Below are 13,351 nucleotides of genomic sequence, written 5' to 3' on the forward strand. Positions count from 1 at the left end.
CGCTCTGGCCCTCTGTGCAGGCGGAGGTGTAGTAGGGGCAAAATGGCTGTGGTGGGCCTGGTGCAGGCACAGAGGGGCTCTGCACCTTTCTTTTGGATTCGGGACCTTTGGCCCTGAGGTGAGGCACATTCAGAGGGAGCCTTGCTAACAGCCCATGCCCCTAATGCTCAGGCCCTCCTGAGGGGTGTTGCCCCCTCAAGTGAATGCTCAGCTTAGTGTCCCCACCTCAGCCACACGCTGGTCCTGGTCATGCAGGTGGAAGAAGAGGGGGAGGATGGTGCTCTGCACTTGCTTCTTCATCTCCATCTTATGGGTGCCCTCTGCAACCTCCATGGCATCCTTGCAGAGAAGGATGGAGAGCTCTCTCATGCAGCTGGACTCCTGGTGAGACAGAACAAGGGAGGACCTCAGTCCAGGCTCTTCCGAGCTCACAGTGAGCAAGGGGTCGGTGTGGCAGACAGGGAGACACACGCTCCTGGCTCTCACTCTGCAGTGAGCTGTGGCAGGTAGGCCAAGTGTGTGGGCAGTGCAAAATGGCTCAAGACACAGGAAGGGCAAGGCAGTGGGTTGCAGATGGTCCACCCTGGGGCTGGCAAGGGGACACATGGCAAGGGGAGAAGCGGCCATGGGCAGCAAGGGGCCGAGGAGAAGTTGCCATTGTGGAGCACACATCTGCAGGGCTCTGCACAGGGAGGGGCTGCCCCAGCAGGAGAGCCCAAGAAGCAGCAAGCAAAACGTTTCCAGCCCGTGCCCAGGGATCGTGGTGGGCGAAGAATCCGCAGGCCAGTGAGACACGCGGAGAGGGACGCACCACCCCCAGGCCACATTCACGTGCCCCGTGGCCACGCTAGCCAAACCTCCTGCTTGCCCACCAGACTTACGTTTTCAAAGAGGGGCAGGAGCCTGTCAGGCAGCTGCAGAGCGATGGGGCCAGCCACTTGCCCATCTGCTAGGCGCAGAGTGTTGCGGAGGACAGTCACGGCCTTCATACTGATGTCGCTGTTGGCATCCTGCAGTTGCTGCACGACCTCTGGCAGCAGGTCTTGCAGAGTTATTGTCTACATGAAACACAGCAGTTCTGTTTCAGAAACACCGAAGACCATCCTGGCAGAAGCCCTTTGCTTACAGCAGGCACAGCCCAGAGCAGAGGTCTGTCTCCAGGAGCGTGCTGAGGCCCCTTCAGACAGAAGGCTGCTGCCTTGGGTTGCAGAAGTAGCCACTTGTGTCAGCCTGGCCCCGTGCGGGGCCTCATCTTCCCAACCTCAGCAGGATGACTGCTCTGGGTAGAGTGCTCCTGCAGCTGAGGCAGCCTTGCGCTGGCTGGCCTGGGGCCTGGCATTGACCTCTTTCTGGCACAGCAGGAGGTGCCTTTGAGCGGACACTGGTGCCGCTCGCCTCGTGCTGCACAGTCCAGGCAGGGGCTGCCCAGAAGCGCTCAGGGGCTGATGAAGAAGGCAGTGAGAGCAGTGGAGCCACTACCGCCTCTCCCGATTCTTGGCAAAGTCCAAGCAAGCCTCTGCGGGCAACAGCACCTGCAGCCCAGCCCCAGGCAGATGCCGCCACTTGGCCCAGATGCCCCCACTCACCATCTTGGGTCTCGTAGACAGCGTGACGAGGCTTGTAACCGCCATCCTACGCAGCACCGAGGACTGACTGCGCAGGTGTGAATGAAGAATGTCTGGGATGCAGGCATTGACAAACTGCTCAAAGTCTACGCAGTCCAGCAACTGAAAGACACCCAGCAGCCCAGTGAGAGCCTGGCCCAGCCGGCAGGACTCCTGGCAGCACGCTGAATCTGCCAGAGAGCCCAGAGTTTCAAGGCACCTTGGAGAGGCACCGCTTGCTGCTAGGCCCTACCTCCATGAAGACAGCCATGGCGGTGATCTCCTTGTGCTTCTGTCTCTGGCGGAGACATATGACTGCCTCTTCAAACGCCGAGGCACCGAAGAGCGGTGCTTTGCTTCGCAGAGCCCTGGCCAGGGGAAGAACGCATTGGTAGTACCAAGCTGGGCAAACAAACCTCCTTGGGACTGTGCTTTCAGCGCTAGCTGTTATCCCATGGGCCAGACCAGGGCAAGGCTTGCATTTCTGCACTCTGCTTCAGCAGCTGGTGCCATCCACTTGAGGAGAGGCCGCCCGCCCTTCACCACATACCTTGCCTTTGCAAACATGGAGGGTGACGAGCACAGATGTGCTCGATTCACTGAGGGATGCCCTGCCTACACACAAGTTGTGGCCTTCCAACAGATGCCATTTCCTGACCACTTTGGATCCCCAGGCCACTGAGCCTTCCCGCGCTCTCTGGCCACCCTTCCGGCTGCTCTGCCACACAGCTCCAGTGCAGGCTGTGGCATTGCCTGCAGAGCCAGCCCCAGCACTCTCCTGCACCACTGGTCCCCGAGGAAGGAGTGCATTGGAAGGTGACAGGTCCTGCGAGTCCTCCTCTTGCACTGGGCAAGAGCAGCCCTTCACCAAGGAGCTCTCAGAGGCAGCAGCATGGAAATCATAGAATGAATCGTAGAATGGCTCGGGTTGGAAGGGACCTTAAAGATCAAAGAGGCCACTTCCCCTGCCGGTCTCTCCTGAGATCCCTCAGTCACCAGCACTGAGGGTCAACGCTGTCCCTCGGACCCCTGGGGACACCTCACCAGCCACGAGGAAGGGGATCACGTGGGGCCCTCCACCTCTGGGGGAAGAGTGCCAGGGGAGACAAGGACAACTGATGAGGCGCTCACCTAGTCAGCACAGCAACACCTGTGTGGAAGGTCTCATGTCTTAAAAGCGTGCACCAGCCACCCTGCGTCTGGATGTCTTCAACCAAAGTGGCACCCCCCACGTGTTGGAAAAGAGCTCTCATGGTCGTCACCGCAGTCCTGCATGCAGAGCACAATGCGCGTCACATGTGGCGCCCCAGCGCTGGCTCCGGCCTGGGGCACAGACCTGGCAGAGGGGATGGAGCACCTGAGAAAGATGCCTGGAGGCCACATGCACTCCCCCATCTGACTGCTGCTCCTGCTGAAGTCCTGCAGTGTGCACTCATGGATGAAGGAGATCTGGAAGAGCACGGCAATGTAGAGCTTGTGGAAAAGTGAGTGCGCAATGTTTTTGCTGGAGGGCAGCTGGAAGATCTTGTTCATGGCACTGGTTACCTGCAGAAAACAGTCAGGTGCAGCTCTCAGTGCACAGGTGTCCCTGCAGCACTGCCAGAGCTTGCGGGTTGGGGGGTGAGGGAGGTGGGGGTGAGGCGTCGCTCTGAGCTGATGGAGGCACCGGGCCAGAGCCCGCTGCCTGGCTGCCTGGCCTGGGGCCCAGCCCCAGCGGCTCCCTGGGTTCGTCTCTGCTTTGTGGCATGGGCAAGCCAGCTTTTCGTGTCCAGAGCAAAGGGCCCAGCAGGCCCCGGGGGTCTTGCCAGCTGTCCTCAGCTCCCTGGGCCAAACCTTGCAGCCTGCTTGGGCCAGGCAGCCGCCCTGCCCGGGGCTGCCCAGCAAGGCAGGAGCAGGCGGGGAGGGAGGAGGACAGAGAGCGGCAGGGCAGGGGTGGGCTGCATGCCTGTGCGCAGTGGGGCCCCAGCAGTGCATGTGGCCCTGCTGGGCTCTGGCTCCCAGCCCCCCTGACTGGGGAGCCCCAGGGAAGGCTGTCGTTTGGGGACAGAGGAAGAGGGGAGGAGGGGATGGGGAGGGGAGTGCAGCCCCACTGGGGGTGAGCGAGGCCTGGTCCAGGAACTCACAGCCCAGGAACGGACACAGTTGTGGTGTGGGCCAAAGCCATCGTGCCCAGGCCCTATGCGTTGCATCAGCAGCTTTCTCAGCACGTCCTCTGCAACGCAGGGCTCGGAGACCATCGTCTGCCACATGGCCGTGGCAACCCTGCAGAGACAAAGCATGCTGTCGATGGGGCCACCCCAGCCACTGCCCCTTGGCCTGTGCCAGCCCTGAGGGTCCTGAGCTGTGCCAGAGGTGGGTGGGGGGGCCCTGTACCTATCGCACCACGGGAAGACCTCCAGCAGGCCCTGGACCGCGTGCTCAGGGTGCAAGGAGGTGATCTGGAAAAGGGTCCTCTTCAGGATGTCCAGGAGTGATTCCTTGCTGACCGACGCCAGGCGGTCATGGATGATCTGCATGACCCGTGGCACCTGGAGGAGAGACGAGGGAGAATGGAGCGGAGCACAGCCATGGCCCCAGCTGCCACCAGCAAATGCTTCCCTCCTGTGGCTCTTTGCCAGCCCGAATGGCTGTCGGGGACTCCCAAGCCCTGGACCCGGGCCAGGGAGAACGGCCCCCGAGAGGGCAACAGCACAGGGCAATCTGTCTGCAAACTGCTAACCTCCTCCATCTGTGAGTCTGTGATCATATCCAACATGCGAGCAACCACCTTTGTGTCAGAGACCCTGGGGTGTGTCATGCCCTCCAAGATGGTGAGGATGAAGTCCGTCCTCTCGACAGGGAAGAGGAAGCTGCCAAATACCTGCAGGAGGGAAGACATGTCACACAGCCTGCCTTGGTGGCGGGCTGCAGCTGAGCAGCGAGGGCAGCTCTGGAGAGAGAGCCAGGGCAGTGCTGGCACTGTGCCCCCAGCACAGGCAGGAGCAAGAGCTGGCGTGGGCTTGCAAGGGCCGGCCTGGGCTGGGATGACTGTAGCCTCAGTGGCTGCGGAGAGGGAACTGCCCCGCAGGGTGAAGGCAGGTGGTGGAGGTCAGGGTCAGGGCACACTTGGTGGTGTGTAGGCAGCCAGGCCTTGTGGGTGGCCAGGACAGCTGGACCTGCAGTGCTGACGCTGGCCACTGACATTAGCCTTTGGCTGCTCCCTGCTGAGATATGGTGGGACCCTGCAGCCGGCTTGCTGGGAGGCCGTGACGGACCCTGCCTCCTGCCCGCAGTTCTTGGGGCACTGGTTCATCCAGGTCTCCTGTCAACCTCACAGCCAAGAATCCCAGGAAGGGAGGGGCTCATTACCGTTGGTTCGTTAGCAGCGTCCTTGGGCAGGAAGGTGCTTGGGCATTCCCGCTCCAGCAAGAGATACGGATAGGTAGGTGTCATCAGGTGGCCTGGGCAGCAAGGCAAACAGAGAGTGGGTGAGTGGTAGGAATGATGCAGAAGCTGCTGCTTGGAGAAGACAGCTGAGAACACCAAGCAGAGCTCTGATTGTGGCAGGGCGCTGTGTCTGTCAAAGAGGGGCACTCTGTGTTGGGTGGAGGGTAGGGGGTGGGGACAGGAGACATGCCAGGGAGGAAATGGGTCTTCTGTTGCAAGGGGGAGGAGGGCAAACCGCCTCGCAGTCTGCAGAAAGGCCAGAGAGTTTGGTCCGGCTTTCTGCTCTGAAGCAGGAGAGAAGCCCCACGATGCTGCTACTGCTACAGGCTCTCCAGTCCACTGGTTCTCAGGAGTGCTACTAAGCCACTGCCCCAGGGGACATCCTGCTGCTCCAATAGGGGCTGGGGGAGCCCCCTAGGGTTGGTGCAGCACGGCTGCTCCCCTGCTCCACCCTTGGAGGAATGTGCTGCTCTTTCCTCTAGCTGGGGAGGGCGGACAAAGCGGCGTATCACCATGCCTGGTCTTGACTGGGCCCTCGTGTCTGAAAGGTGCTAGCCCACCCCAGCCTCTCTTACTCTGTCGCACCATCACGATCCTGTGGATGGCGTGAAGAGCCTCTGCAGACCCACAGCTGATGTTCTTGTCCTCCTCGGCACAGCACAGGGTGAGGCACCCCATCAGCTGCCCCAGGAGTGGCACAGGCTTCGTCTGGAAGGTGCGAACGCTGACCGTGCCCACTCTGTTTGTGAACGAGTCCTGGGGTTGAGAGGATGGACAGTGGCAGCTTGGCTGAGCTAGTGCACTTGAGACAGCAGGAAGGGGTGAGGGAGTGCTTAGAGGTTGCCTGAACCACCAGCTCCTTACCTGCATCAGAGAAGTGGGGATCAGGGCCTTGCTCAGACTGGCAATCCTCCCCACGGCATACCGACGCTTTGCCACTTTCTCGGATCTTGTGAGGGGCAGCAGGGCCTGAGAAGAGAAAAGCTGCTGGTTTGCCTTGGGATGCAGTGGCAGCTCCCGTAGCGGCAGCTCTGCCAAGCGCCGGGCAGGGTTTACGCAGCGTGCCCAGGCTTCTCCTGAACAAGAGAAGAGCCTGGAAAAGGGGTATAGCCCGTCGCGGCCTTGGGGACAGACCTGCAAGATGATCTCCAGCATAGTGGCAGTGTAGTCCGATGAAGTACACACCAGCACTTTCAGCACGTTGTCCAGAGATTTCAGAATCTGTAAGGAAGACAGAGCGGGTGGTGCTTTTTTGTTGGTCCTTCCTCATGGGAAGCTGGCTTGAATGCCTGCTGCCTGAGGCAGGCCTCAGCTGCCCAGTGGTGCCAGCAACCTGCCCAGTGGTGTCTCAGGATCTCCGTTGTCTTTCTGTTTCTCCCGTGGTCTTTCAGCAGCCAAAGCTAACTAGGAAAAAGTGCGCAGGAACTGACTGGCAGCAGGCTCTCTGTAGCTCACTCGCTGCTTACCTCAGCATAAAGTGAAGCATCCAACTTGCCCCTCTCCGTCTCTGAAGCAAGAGAGCCAATGGCGTTGATGCAGGGGCCGAGGTGCTGTGACAGCAGTGCTAGGTTCTCTTTGCTGCAAGGAGAGGAGAGAAGGTGCCCGTTGGAGGCTGGCACTAGGAGCAGTGCCCAGATGCCCTGGGAAGGTGACCGTAGATGTCAGGGCCTGGGGTCACCAGGTGGGACCCGTACTGGGTGGGCAAGGCTTGTGTGGAGGCATCTTCTCCCTCTCCCGTGCTGCTGAGCCAGGGATAGAGGGCAGTCATGGCATGCAGTGCACAAAGCCCTTTCCAGCTCCTGCCTCTCTCCCTTCAGGGAAAAAAGCTGGGAAGGGAGACAATGGAGAGCCCCTGCCGGCACTGCCGGCTGGCTCTACTGGCATGGCACCCTCTGCCCTCCTATCTGGTGCAGGGGAGAGCTGAGGCCCTAAGACAGAGCACCAAAGTCCTGCCCGGGTGGGGGAAGCCCGCTGCTGTCAGGCCCATGCTGTGGAGAGGCCCTGGCCGAGCCAGGGTATGGGGCAGGTACCTCCTTTCACTGATGGCATACGCAGCTTGCCAGCCCAGGAGCATCACAGTGCGCAGGTGGTCGAAGGGAGACTTAGGCAGTTGCATCTGGAGAGAGACAACATGGTCAGGATGGGACACGGGAAGCTGCCAGGGGCTGGCACTGATCTGCAGGGCAGGCAGAGCATTGCTGGCACTATACCAGCATTGGCGTCAAGACCGGGGGGCTAAGGGGGGCACAGGCCAGGCTGCTCTGTTCCCACAGAGGCCCGTCCCACCCTCCCCTGTGTGCAGAAACCCCTGTGCTGTTCTGACTGCTGGGCTGCTGCCCAGACAGCTCACCCTTCCCCCCTCCCCGCCCCACTGGGTATCCCCTCACCTTCTTCTCCACTCCCAGCTCGTCGCTGGGCAGGTACATGTGTGTCCTCTCCATCCTGGTGCTGCAGATGGTGCGGATCGAGGCCAGAAACTTCAGCTTCCAGTCCTCTTCCTGACAGTCAGGGAGCAGAGAGACAAATAGGGAGGGTGAGAGGGCGGCGACATGGCCAGCAGGGCCACTGCACCACAGGGGTGCAGTGATGGCACAAGGGGCCAGGAGGGCAGCAGCTCAGCACAGCCAGCAGCCCTCCAAAAGCCTGTGTGTGGGCAGCAAACATGGCAGCCCCCAGCTGGGAGAAGCAGGCTGAGCCTCACGCACTGACAAAGTCTGCAGTTACCATTTTGGTGCCAGTGAGAACAGCCCAGAAGTAGTCACAGGCTTCCACGTCCTTGGGCTCCGGAGACATGACGGAGGCAGCAGAAGCATCATCTGATTAAAAAAGAATGGACAGAGCTGTAGGCGGGGCAGGAGGCAGAGGGAAGAGCCATGCCCTTTCTTGAGCCCTGTGCCCACCGCCCTGCCGACTGCAAGCCCTGGGTCGGAGCACTGATGCCCCCTTTCCTCAAGGTTGCCGCTGGCAGCAGAGCAGGAAAGGTCCCTGTCCTGCAGCACTCCTGCCAGGTGAGCAGCCTTCTGCTGCCTGTCCCCACAGCAAGAGCTGGGTCCCCTCCACTTTCTCCCGCTGGGAGCCTCCCCTGCTGCCAGGGGAGGCTGTGCTGGGGCTGGCTCCTGGCTCACAGCTGCCCTGCCCTTCAGGAACCGGCATGCCCCCTGCCAGCTGTACCCCTCTGCTGATGTTCCAGGGAAACGGGCTCCTGCTGCAGAACAGCGTGCACTCGCTGACTTTGGTCTCGTCCAGCCCGCTGGGGACCCTCGCTCGCTTGGCTTCCTCAGTTGTGGCAGTGGCATGGCAGTGCCATGCTGTGGCACCCGTCCCTGGTGGAGCCCCGGCTCCAGCTTGCTGGTGAGCCTGGAGCCTGGGGCCAGGCTGGACGGGCCCAGCAGTGCCTGCGTACTTACCCCTCTGAAGCACATGGGTCTCCCACGTAGAATATGCAGCAGATCTGCTATCCTTCTCAGCGTTCAGGATCTCGGGGACAAGTAATAGCAGCCCCGCCAGGGAAAAATCGTCAGTGCCCCTTTGGCAAGGAGCCGCACAACTCGTGCACTGTCCCATTGTAATCCTCGTGGACACTGTGGGGCTGCCCTGCTGGTGCTGGGTAGTTGTAGCTGTCCCAGGGGTGAGTCACAAAGGGCTCTGCTGTGATGTCACCCAGGACAGAAGGGGGACGCTGTCTCCAGGGTGGAGGGCGTGAGGCCCAGGCACCTGACTCCTCTCAGATGCCACAAGGCCGCTGTGAGATGGGGAAGATGCTAAAACTTATCCAAATTAGTATTTAGCTACATATATGGTAAAATATCCTAATTATAGGGATGTAGATGAGAACCTTATGAGCAGCAGATGTAAAAAGGAAGATATTGCTCAAGGCCAACGGGTGAGGGAAGGACGAACAACTCATTAGGGAAGGATGAACAACTTGTTGGCAGGAAAGAAAGCAAAGATAAACAAAAAACTTCTACATGCTGTCCAGCAGCAGGTCCAAGTCCAGAAAGGTAAAGAGAGTTTAACCTACTCTTCCTCACTGCGTTCAACCTGAAAGACCTCTGCCCACGACCACCAGGCTACGCTGCGCAGGTGCAACCGGGAGGAGCTAAGGGCGGGGAGTATGGAAATGAGTACTTGGAAGAGGTCTGCCTTTTGGGGAAATCAATGAATATGTATGAGAGCTCATGTAATATGTAACAGTATTCGTGTATAAAATTGTGAGAGATGAGCGGGCAGGTGTGCACTTTTTCAGGGAAGCCATTCCAAGTGCGCCTGGTGTACCGCAATAGTGTACCTACTTTACAACCCTATGGTTGTGGAGTCTTTTCCGCACGTCACCTGTGTGCCCTCACACCCTCTTGGGACCACCCTGTGGCTCTGTGGCGTGTCCCAGAGCGCCAGTGTGCCTGAAGGACCTCCCTTTGTCTTCATGGGCACACCAGAGCCTTGCCTCTCCCACTCAGTGGCCAGAGCAGCCATGGATGTGACCTGGCAATCCTGGGAGACATTCTGACAGCAAAGGTCTGCTAAAACACTGGCAGACACAACTGCCAGTCAGCCTGCAAACTGCTAATCCTTGAGAAGGCCCAAGTGGCCCCTTGGAACTTTGGCTGTGCACCTAAGAAGCAGAAACCTCCTGAGCGACCACTGATAAGGGCAAAAAGGAGGAGCTCTAACAGCACTTCATTGTCTGAAAAGGTGAATATACTTTGGGAAAGTGTGGACATGGACACCTTCTGGGCCACTTTCCCTGCTTGTTCTACCCTGACCCCACAGCTTTTAGAACAGGGAGAAGCCCCTGTCTGCAGGGTCTGCAGAGAAACTTCTATAATTTGAGTTGTTTGGCCTGTGAGGAACGTGATCTCCACACAAGGGTGCCTTCTGGTTGCTATTGAGCAATCTAGAAAGTTCTCTAGTGCCACATAGAAGTAAATAACACTGTCAGCCTTCAGCTTGGAGGCAGATGTGGCGATGGCACCCTAGTATCCTGCCAAGTGTTGCCATCACAGCTAACTTCTTTTGTTGGTATCAAAACTTACCAATTCTTTTGTGATCTCTTGCTAATCATTAATCCTTCCTGTGATAATACTACCCTGGCCACACCGCTGAGTGTGTGAGGCGCAGATGCTCTCTCCCACTTTCTGCAGTTTTTGGCATATCACATTTACATCCTTTCCCTCACGCTGAAATCTCTTTCAGTGCCAGGAAGTGCTTTGCAAAAAAGCCTCTACATTGCATTTTCCGTCCTTCTGAAAACATGGTCACACATCCAATAGACAGAGAGAGCGAGCACAATTTAGAGCACATCCAAAAATCCTGCCCATAGGGAGACATTAGAAAACACCTGCGACTTTGGCTTTGGAACTGGAAATGGCACATTTTCAGAGTCCTGGGGTGACTAGTGTCATCATGTGCTCTGATCTCACCGCCTAGTCCTGCTGGCCACGCTAGTTCTCATGCCGTCCAGGATGAGACACCTGGGCACGCTGCTGGCTCACGTTCAGCCAGCCATCAACCAGCATTCCCACGTCCTTTTCTGCTGGGCACACTTCCAGCCACTCTTCCCCAGGCCTAGGCGGCTGCATTAGGTTGCTGTGAACCAAGAGCAGGAGCCAGCACTTAGCCTTGTATAGTGGCACGAGATTGAACTCGGCCCATCGATCCTTTAACCCGGCTGGCAGCTAAGCACCACACAGGTGCCTGTACTGGGCTGGAGTGGCCGCAGGGGCTGGAGTGGTAGCAGTGCTGCACCTGGCCCTTGCTGGGGAGGTGCAGCAGCTGGGGAAGGCATCTGCCAGAGGGTTCAGTACTCAGGCAGAGGTGTGGGGCAACCACCAGCTCTGGCACTTCATGCTGCTGGGGCTGCAGGACAGAGGTCCCCCAGAGCTGCTCATCTGCAGCCAAGGCCAGCAGGCAGGTGAAGCGCTGCAGTCACTGAGGCACCAGGGCAGGAGGCAGCCAGGGACACCACGCACGGGGACCCCAGCAGGCTGTTCCCTAGGGCCTGGGCTCTAGAGCCCGCCACCGCGGACACAGGGCCAGACCCCTGCCCTGGCTGCGGCTCCCTTCCCAGGCTGGTGATGATGCTCTTTTTCTTTCCCTCGATGATGTTCTTTAGCTTCTCCTCATGCCCATCCGTCAAGTGCTGCCCAGCAAGCCTTAGGTGAGGAGCCACAGTCCTCAGGGGCTGCCTTTGTGTGACTTAGGGGGGCACTCCTGGCTCCAGCAAAGCCTCATTAGCTGCCCTCGTGAGGGCTGCCGGCTTCTGGTGGTTCCCTCAGCTACTTTGATGGCTGCACACTGTGATCCCCACTCCACTGTGGAATACATCTGCCCCAGAGCCGATCGCCTCAGGCGAGTGACTGTTAGATGGCGGTTAACAGTGCTCACAACAGAAGGCTTTTCATAGTCCACAAATTCCTTTAGCTGCCATTTCACAGCTCCACTTACAAAGGGAGCCCGAGCTTTCTCTCTCCCCTAAGCACAGCCCTAACCGACGCGCGGAAAAGACTCCACAACCATAAGGTTGTAAAGTAGGTACGCTTTATTGCGGTGCACCGGACACACTGGGAATGGCTTCCCTGAAAAAGGTGCGCGCCTGCCCGCTCGTCTCTCACAATTTTATACACGAATACTGTTACATATTACATGAGCTCTCATACATATTCATTGATTTCCCCAAAAAGGCGGACCTCTTCCAAGTACTCATTTCTATACTGCCTGCCCTTAGTTCCTTCCGGCTGCGCCTGCGCAATGTAGCCTGGTGGTCGTGGGCAGGGGTCTTTCAGGATGAAGGCAACGAGGAAGAGCAGGTTAAGCTCTCTTGACCTTTGTGGACTTTGACCTTCTGTTGGACAGTTTAGGCCTTTTTTGCTTGTCTTTGCCTTGTTTCCTGCCAACAAGTTGTTCATCCTTCCCTCACCCATTGGCCTTGAGCGATATCTTCCTTTTTACATCTGCTGCTCATAAGGTTCTCGTCTACATCCCAGATAATTAGGATATTTTACCATATATGTAGCTAAATCCATCAATGCAAAATGGACTTCCTTTACCGGATGCGGGGGGAAACCTTGTTACAAAAGATGAGGAAAAGGCGGAGGTGCTTAATGCCTGCTTTGCCTCAGTCTTTAGCGGCAATATCGGTCGTTCTCTGGATACCCAGTACCCTGAGCTGGTGGAAGGGGATGGGGAGCAGAATGTGGCCCTCACTATCCATGAAGAAATGGTTGGCGACCTGCTACGGCACTTGGATGTGTGCAAGTCAGTGGGGCCGGATGGGATCCACCCGAGGATACTGAGAGAACTGGCAGAGGAGCTGGCCAAGCCGCTTTCCATCATTTATCAGCAGTCTTGGCTATCGGGGGAGGTCCCAGTTGACTGGCAGCTAGCAAACGTGACGCCCATCTACAAGAAGGGCCGGAGGGCAGACCCGGGGAACTATAGGCCTGTCAGTTTGACCTGAGTGCCAGGGAAGCTCATGGAGCAGATTATCTTGAGAGTCCTCACGCAGCACTTGCAGGGCAACCAGGCGATCAGGCCCACTCAGCATGGGTTTATGAAAGGCAGGTCCTCCTTGACGAACCTGATCTCCTTCTATGACAAAGCGACGTGCTTAGTGGAGGAGGGAAAGGCTGTGGATGTGGTCTACCTTGACTTCAGCAAGGCTTTTGACACCATTTCCCAAAGCCTTCTTTTTCTCTCCCTCTTCTGTGACTGAAGCGGCATTGAGGCACACATTCCCCGTTATGGCCTTTTCTGTATCCTTGCTGTATCTTGTGCTGTCTCAGTGGTCCTAGCAGACACCACAAGGTAGCTTATAACTCATGAAATGCAAGCAATCCATGCTCAGTCCAGTCTCACATTTCCCAAAAGTTAAGTTCTTTCTGCCCAGCTTACAAACACTGCCTCTCCATTTCCCCCATCTGCAACATGTTCTGTACAGTTATCCATTTCTTAGTGAACAGCGCTCGCTTCTGACTTAGGTGAATTCAGGTCTGTGCCAGGTTTTGCAGCATGTACCTCATTGCACGGAACTTCAACAACTTTCTTCATAACCTTCAGCTCACTGGGATGAGGGGTTTCTCTGCGCTGTAGGCCCTACCGAAGAAAAAGCACTCATGCAGAGCATGACATTTAACAATCAGAGGAATACGTGTCATACCTCAAGATTGAATCAGTTCAAATGACATGTTTTATCAGACCACTAGAGCCCAAGCTGGACATGAACAAAACGTCACAGAATCTGATGTGGACTTCTCTGCTATTACAGTGTGCAGCTGGGTACAGGACTTCATTCTGGTCTAACCAAAGCTCGCACAAGTTTGGTA

The sequence above is a fragment of the Aythya marila genome, assembly GCF_965140915.1.
Source record: "Aythya marila genome assembly, chromosome: Z".
NCBI lineage: Eukaryota > Metazoa > Chordata > Aves > Anseriformes > Anatidae > Aythya > Aythya marila.